This window comes from Ochotona curzoniae, unplaced genomic scaffold (genome assembly GCF_017591425.1).
Source record: "Ochotona curzoniae isolate NIBS_2020 unplaced genomic scaffold, NIBS_Ocur_1.0 contig_64, whole genome shotgun sequence".
Classification (NCBI taxonomy): Eukaryota; Metazoa; Chordata; class Mammalia; order Lagomorpha; family Ochotonidae; genus Ochotona; species Ochotona curzoniae.
Window position 1 is genome coordinate 50,647,914 of NW_024466502.1, and position 7,125 is coordinate 50,655,038.

At 39.4% G+C, this 7,125-nt stretch overlaps 1 non-coding gene across 1 annotated transcript; it reads right to left on the reverse strand.

Moving 5' to 3' along the window:
• Nucleotides 1–6,379: 6,379 nt before the first annotated feature.
• Nucleotides 6,380–6,486, reverse strand: LOC121163790. Its single transcript, XR_005884952.1, has one exon. It is a non-coding gene; the product is annotated as a U6 spliceosomal RNA (small nuclear RNA).
• Nucleotides 6,487–7,125: the final 639 nt, after the last annotated feature.

Genomic DNA, 7,125 nt, shown 5'->3' on the forward strand with positions numbered 1-7,125 from the left:
TGATCAATGAGATGGAGTTGCTTCCTTCTCAAGATTCAAGTCCTTCAACTCATTTGCTCCTGCATTTGAGGAGGCCCCCACCTGAGCAGGCTGACCCACTCTTTGTGCAGTTACACTACTTAAGGCAGAACTAACTACAGAATAATGCCAGCAGTTCGCATAATTAGTCTCATGTCTGAAAAGGCCGATTTTGGAGTCTGAACAATTTGCTACAGATTCCCAGACAGTTATCTTCAGCCAGCCTCGCTCTTTGTGGTCAATGAGTCAAGGTCTTATTTCCTTCATCGTGTCTGAGAACCACAATCATCACATTCACAGTCCTAGAGCCGGGAAGAGCGGCAGAGATCAGATGCTGTGCTCGGAGCTCCATCCCCAGCCCAACCCGCTGCTCATGGGCGGAAGTAACCTTGGCCCAGTTTCATGTCTACGTAGTTCAACATTAGCACCTGCGCATTGGCTACCGTGTAAATCAAATGAGAAATGAACACGACATGTGACTGGTGAATAACAGATTCTACTTTTAAAAAAGACCACAGCTAAAATCATGGCACTTGGAAGAAAGGTAAAAATGAAGCTCATGTCCCATAGGGCTAAATGTCTGAAAAGTACAAAATTAACTTAACATACTATTAATTCTAACATGACCTATTCGTTCACAGTAATATAGACAACTAGTAGACCTTGTCTATAGAAGGTTCTTTTGTAAGACTCAAGGGGTAACTAAGTAACTGTTGTCTAACGAGAAATGTGTTGGCTCTCTCCTAACTTTCATATGCGGCTGCTGAACTAAATTGATACGAGACAACTAGGTGACATGAGATAATGAAGCTGTTTTATAAGATCAGCGATGTAACTTTATGGTATGAAATTGAATAGGGTGTGGCTTTGTGACATAGCACACTGAGCTGCAACAGTTCCACCTGCAAGCGCTGGCATCCCATAGAAACGCTGGTTCCTGTCGCTGCATCCAACTTCCAATCCAGCTCTCTGCTTACAACCTGGGAAAGCAGTAAATGTTGCCCCAAGTCCGTGGGCCCCTACACCTACATGACAGACACAGAAGAAGCTCCTGGCTCCCAGCTTTGGATCAGCTCAGCTCCAGCCACTGCAGCCATTTGGGGAGTGAACCAGAAGGTAAATATCTTTATCTCTGTCTCTCCTTCTCTCTGTAAATCTGCCTTTCCAATAAAAATAAATACACCTTTTTAAAAGGGGGAGGGGAACTGCCACCCAATGACTGATTTTTCTGCCTAGAAAGAAAGGCAGCCACTATGTTATTTTCAAAATTATATATGTACATGTGTTGTATGAATATAAAAGATCATAAAATACATATAATTATAGATAGATACATACTGTAGTCTGAATTGTGCTTGCTCAAAATCATATGTGAAAACCCTGGCACCCAACTGAAGTAAGAAAGGAAATACCTTAATCCAGTAACACTGGCATTCTTACAAGAAGAGGAAGAGGCACCATCAACATGCAGATACAGAGAAACGATCATGTGAGTATATGGCAAGAAGGGAGTCGTGTGCCAAGCCACTGAGAGATGACTTCAGGAAGGCGGTGAAAGAAGATTTCACTGCTTGGGCCCCACTGCCTATTTAGAAGGCCTGGAGGAGGACTTCCAGGCTCATGAACTTCTGCCTTTGTGGCTATTTGGGAGTCAGTCAGCAGATGCAAAATTCTCTGTCTCTCTCTCTCTCTCTCTCTCTCTCTCTCTCTCTCTCTGTGTTTAGGGAAGAAAAGAAAAAGAAGTGATAATAAGATAAATTTCCTTCTCCTTCCTGCCTCCCATTGGTTGCAAATTTTCTCTAATCCTATAACACGAAGTCCTACAGATGGTTTAGACTGATCCTTGTCTACCAGAATTAGAACTAAGTATTTTGGCCACAGAGCCAAAACTACCAATAATGTCAGTCAAATTTAACTGTCACTTATCCAAATATTCTGGCCACATCTGGAGAAATTATCTAACTAGATTTTTCCTTTCCTTAAGCTTTGGCTCAGTTCTTAACAAGGCTGAATCTTTCCCAAATCCCTTTCTGCTTAAGGAAATAGATTAATAGATTAGGTTCCTTTTCTTTTCCATCTCCCAGTTTTCAATATTTTTTCATTATTTTTTACTAAAAAAAATAAAAAAGACCAGGTCTGTGGCAGGTTGGGCTGTGCTAGGCCATAGCACCCATCAGTTTACATGAGAGAAACTGACCAGGCAACTGCATCCACCAGTATGTGCATTAATTGGTATAGATAATGAACAAAATCTGACCCTGAATTAGCTGGCTCACATAAGAGTCAAAACTGAGGTCACTTCAGAAGAGATTTCTCAGGGGTCTCCGCAATTAAATGGCTGGACTCAAACCCCAGCCACAAGGAAAATCACACTATATGTGGTCCAGCCTTGGAGTACATGTGTCAGAACTGGGCCTCCTCAGTTTCTCTTGCCTGTGCAGTGGACAACATACCCAGATACACACAGGGGACATGACACCCAGCTCATATAGAACAGCAGAGGATGTTGAGTGCCTCATCAAGGAAGAAGTTAGAACAGATCAGACCATTCTCCTGGCCAAGCTTTGCAACATGTTTCTGAGTCTACGGATGTACACTGAGATGGAATTGATTAGCCAATGGACCTTGGAAAGATTTTCTCAACCTGTTGCAACAAAACCGATGACACCTCCAAACTATCAAAATCATACTAGTAACATGCTCGGAACACTGTTCCCTGCATCAGAGTCTCTAAGATGTCATTGAATGTGCCCCATACCCAGCTGGTGGTGTAGTTTAACAATAAGGACTGGCCCTCTCCCTTTCTCCTGCTGCAGACACAGGAAAGAAAAAGAAATTGAAACATTCATCCCTTCCATATTCCTCCATACCTTGACCCTCCCCACCCTAATCGAAGACCCACATAGGCATGCATCCCTATCAATTATATAAACAGTAGTAATACAAAATAAGCAAAAAATACATCTTCTAATCCACAGTGTTCTGTTACAACAGCAGGAACAGACTAATACACGCCATCATTCCAAGGTTTTTCTCTGTCTGCTTCTGCCCCACCATCTCCAGTTCCTCAGTTGATCCTCTGGTCCAAGTATTAACTAAGTCACTGTCTTCTGTGGGACACACTCCTTACGTTTTATGTATTATATTTTATCTATTTTAAATAAATCCATATTCAAAGACCAGATTTTTTTAAATATCTATTTTATTTTATTTTCCCAAGCATCAGCAGGGAACTGAATGAGAAGTGCAACAGCCAGGACTTGAACCAGCGTTCATATGGGATGCTGGTGCCACACAGGGATTAGCCTGCTGCCTCCACGCCAGCCCACTGGAAAAAAAAAAAAACAAGACAGATTTTAGAGCAATTTCTAGGAGAAATTTGACAGTAAAAGTAAAAACACGAAAACTGCGTGGTTTGATGTTTTAACTTTACAAAAGTTCATTGTTCTATTTTATTTCACAATGCACTAACTACTGCCATGTGTCAGTGACTTCATTTTCATGAACAAGTAACCTGACTCAAATACATGCTGAGAGAAATTGCTGTGGATGCTAGAGGAAAAACCGTAATTATAAACTCTAGCCAAGAAGAATACAGGCTGGCAATCAAAAATAAAAAATAAAAATAAGCACCATATACAGTTCAAATCATAGAAAAAAACAGTTAATTTCTAAATCCTCTTTGAACTCTTAAAAAAGAAAAGCAGTAGTGTGTTCCTGAAACATTAATCAACTAAAAATTTATTTCCACATTTAAATGCCAATTGTCCTTCTTCTACATAAGATTTATTTATATTTATTGGAAAGGCAGATTTACAGAGAGAAAGAGATTTTGTCTGCTGGTTCACTCCACAAGTGGAAGCTGAGCCAATCTGAAGCCAGGAGCCAGGAGCTTCTTTTGGGTTTCCCACAGGGGTGCAATGTCCCAAAGATTTGAGCCATCCTCTACCGCTTTCCCAGGCCACAAGCAGGGAGCTGGGTGAGTTTAGCTGCTAGGATATGAACCGGCACCCATATGCAAGGTTGCAAGGTGAGGATATAGCAGCTAGGCTGTTGCACTGGGCCCTGACTGTTGTCTTTTAAGCTCCATCTGTCTAAATAGTTAGTTAATATTGAATAAGGATCCTTAAAAACTCTTGTCAGAATTTTCACCAAAAAAAGTCACATAAACAACCCACTATATGTGAATCAATTAAACTGTAAGAACCATGGCTGTTTGGGGGATGTTTTTGTTGGGTTTTTTTTGTTGTTGTTATTTTTGTTTGTTTGTTTTGATTTTTTGCAAAATACTGATATCCTGATGTATAATCTTCTTGTGACATTTATATTAATACAACATCTTGGAAAAAAACAGCATCTCTACGCAGAAATTAACTATAAACAGTAAATCTCAAATTTATGTCAATTAACAAAATCAACAAAATGACCCAGATTGAACATTAGACAAATAAATTAACTTCATGGTCAACTCAATTCAGATTACCAAAGCTCACTTTCCAAATTAAAAGCTTATCTGAAACCACAAGAGGATATTTACAGTCTTTATTATTTATCCACGTACTGTGAAATAATTATGGGCAAAGCAATCCAAAATACTATAATAAATAGGAAAAATTCTAAATCCCAAGCAAGCTGGCCCCAGGGGTTCAAGATAAATGATGAGAACTATACAATAGTTTTACAGTGTTGGAAATATCGGCTCTGTTTCTTCGTTATTGTGCAGATTTTTAAAAGTAGCCTTCATGTTAGTGGTGCCTTGGGCAGAAAGTTCTAGTGAAGTATTCAGAGTGGCCATCTTCTCATCTGTTCTATCGCTAACCATCATTTGCTGTAAAGCACTGTGATAAACAGTGGAGAAGGAAGAACAGGAAGGCAGGATTCCCGTCTTTAATACGCTTACAACCTGAATTCGTATCATGGATCACCCATTTTTTTAAAAGACTTATTTATTTTCATTGGAAATGCAATTACAGTGAGAGGAGAGATAGGACACAGAGGTCTTCTGTCCAGTGGTTCACTCCCCAAAAACGGCTGCCGTAGCCAGAGCTGAGCCAAAACCAAAAACTTCTTCCTGGGTCTTTCATGTGGGTGCAGAGGCCCAAGCATCTGGCCCTCCTCTAAAGCTTGCCCTGACCAGAGAGCTGGATAAGAAGTGGAGCATCTGTCGTTGAAGCCAGTGTTAATACGGGATGCCAGCACTGCAAACAGAGGTTTAACATGCATCACCATTCCAACCCCATCTTCATGTTTTTTAAAATACTCCGATTTGGTAAATAAATGCTTTAAGGTTTTAAAGAAAAGAATGATCACATAAACCTTTGAGCTTCTGAGGGTTCCAAAGGAATTGAAACTTAGGCTCGACCCGAAAGACTAACAAGAGTCCTACCAACATGCAGAGAATGAATGAAGCGTATTACAAAAGAAGGCAAGCAGTATGAACACAAGAAACATCCAGTTCCTGGACCCAAAACAGTGAGATGACCAATGTAGCCAGAACAGAAGCCACCCGGGATTTATTTAATGTAGATTGTCTATTTTTTACCAGAACTAAGTTAGACGCTTAAATGTAACTGACAAATGAAACATACTCTTACAGAGAACTGTGGTATGGCAAAGGGAAACAAGTTCATAAATGAAGAATTATCCCAAGTTGTTACAGGTCTTATGTTAAAATGATATGAATGGCACAACAAGAATTCAAAAGAAGACACTTCCCCATCAATTTTCATAGATGGAAAGGAAAACGCTGTTTGAGAAAGTAATGATTAAGTTCTAGAAAGCACGTTTAGAACTCTTATAACAAGAAAACTCTGCACCCCTTTTGATAAACCGTTCTAATATTTGATGGCTTTGAGTCTTACAAAATTCTTTCTACTCTCCATGCTAACCTCTCTCTTACTACATGACTAATGGGATACTGTGACTTCCACTCTAAGTCTCTCATGTCCGTGTCTGTGTGGGAAAGAGACGATACTTAATCCCAGCACCGGTGACTCTGACTGTACGAGTCTTACTCAACAGAGTAACTGTCTCGGCTTCACAGTCGGCATTTTATCCTTGTCTGACTTCCTTGGGTCTCCACATTTACACAGAGAACATTCTTGTTTTGCGAAACACAATTAACAAAATTCCAGGCTATTAAAATACTCCTCAATCCAAATGCAAACATAGTAGGGTGTTTATTCAACAACTACTCCAAGAACTCAGTTCAGGCTCTTTTACTTTGCACTTAGGTTTAGTTTTTGAAATCCCTTCTGGTTAACATACTCGGGAATCATATTAAATGTAACAGATTGTCTCTGCTGGTAGTTGAATTCCATTGGTGTGTTTTTCTTTTCTTTGCATTTTTTTTAAATTATATAAAAACATGGACTGCTTCACCAATTTGTGTGTGGCCTTTGCACAGGCACCATGCCAAACCTCTCTGTATGGTTCTCATTTTACCATATTGTGCTGCCTAAGCGAACACTTATTTTTCTTGAGAGCAAAATCAATAAATGATGCAAACCAACAATGCTAGATGCTCATGCTCCTGATTTTCAAGTCCTCAAAGAACTTTCCACACTGATTTCATAGAGCACTGCTTTCCAACTACTTGCTGGTTTAATTGATTCTAGCAATAAAATTAATAGGCTTATCTTGTGATATTTGATACTCTTTTGAATGAATTATACAAATGTAAAAATGATGAAACCTACTGTTTTGTAACTTTATATATTCATTGACAAAATAAACCATATCCAGAATTTTGAGAGTTTCACGAAAATTTTGCATTAAAGAGAAAGTGTTTGTCTCATTGTATCCCTCAGGATCTAGGGACCCAATAGAAGGAGGGAAAAAAATCTGACCAAATTTATGCACACTGAGGTATCATTTACTTGACATCCTCCTACATTAAATATTCTAGAGTTATTTTTTTATTTTAGAGCCCAAACATTTGTTCAACAAATTCAAACTACTCAACCATCTGTTATTAATCTAAATAATTCCGGACAAGCACGTCTGAGGAGCAGAGCTGCTTTCTGAAGCTGAGAGATCTTGCAACCTGTATCCCTTCAGAGCCAGAGCCAGATCTTCCTGTGTAAGAGCATCTTACACAATTTTATG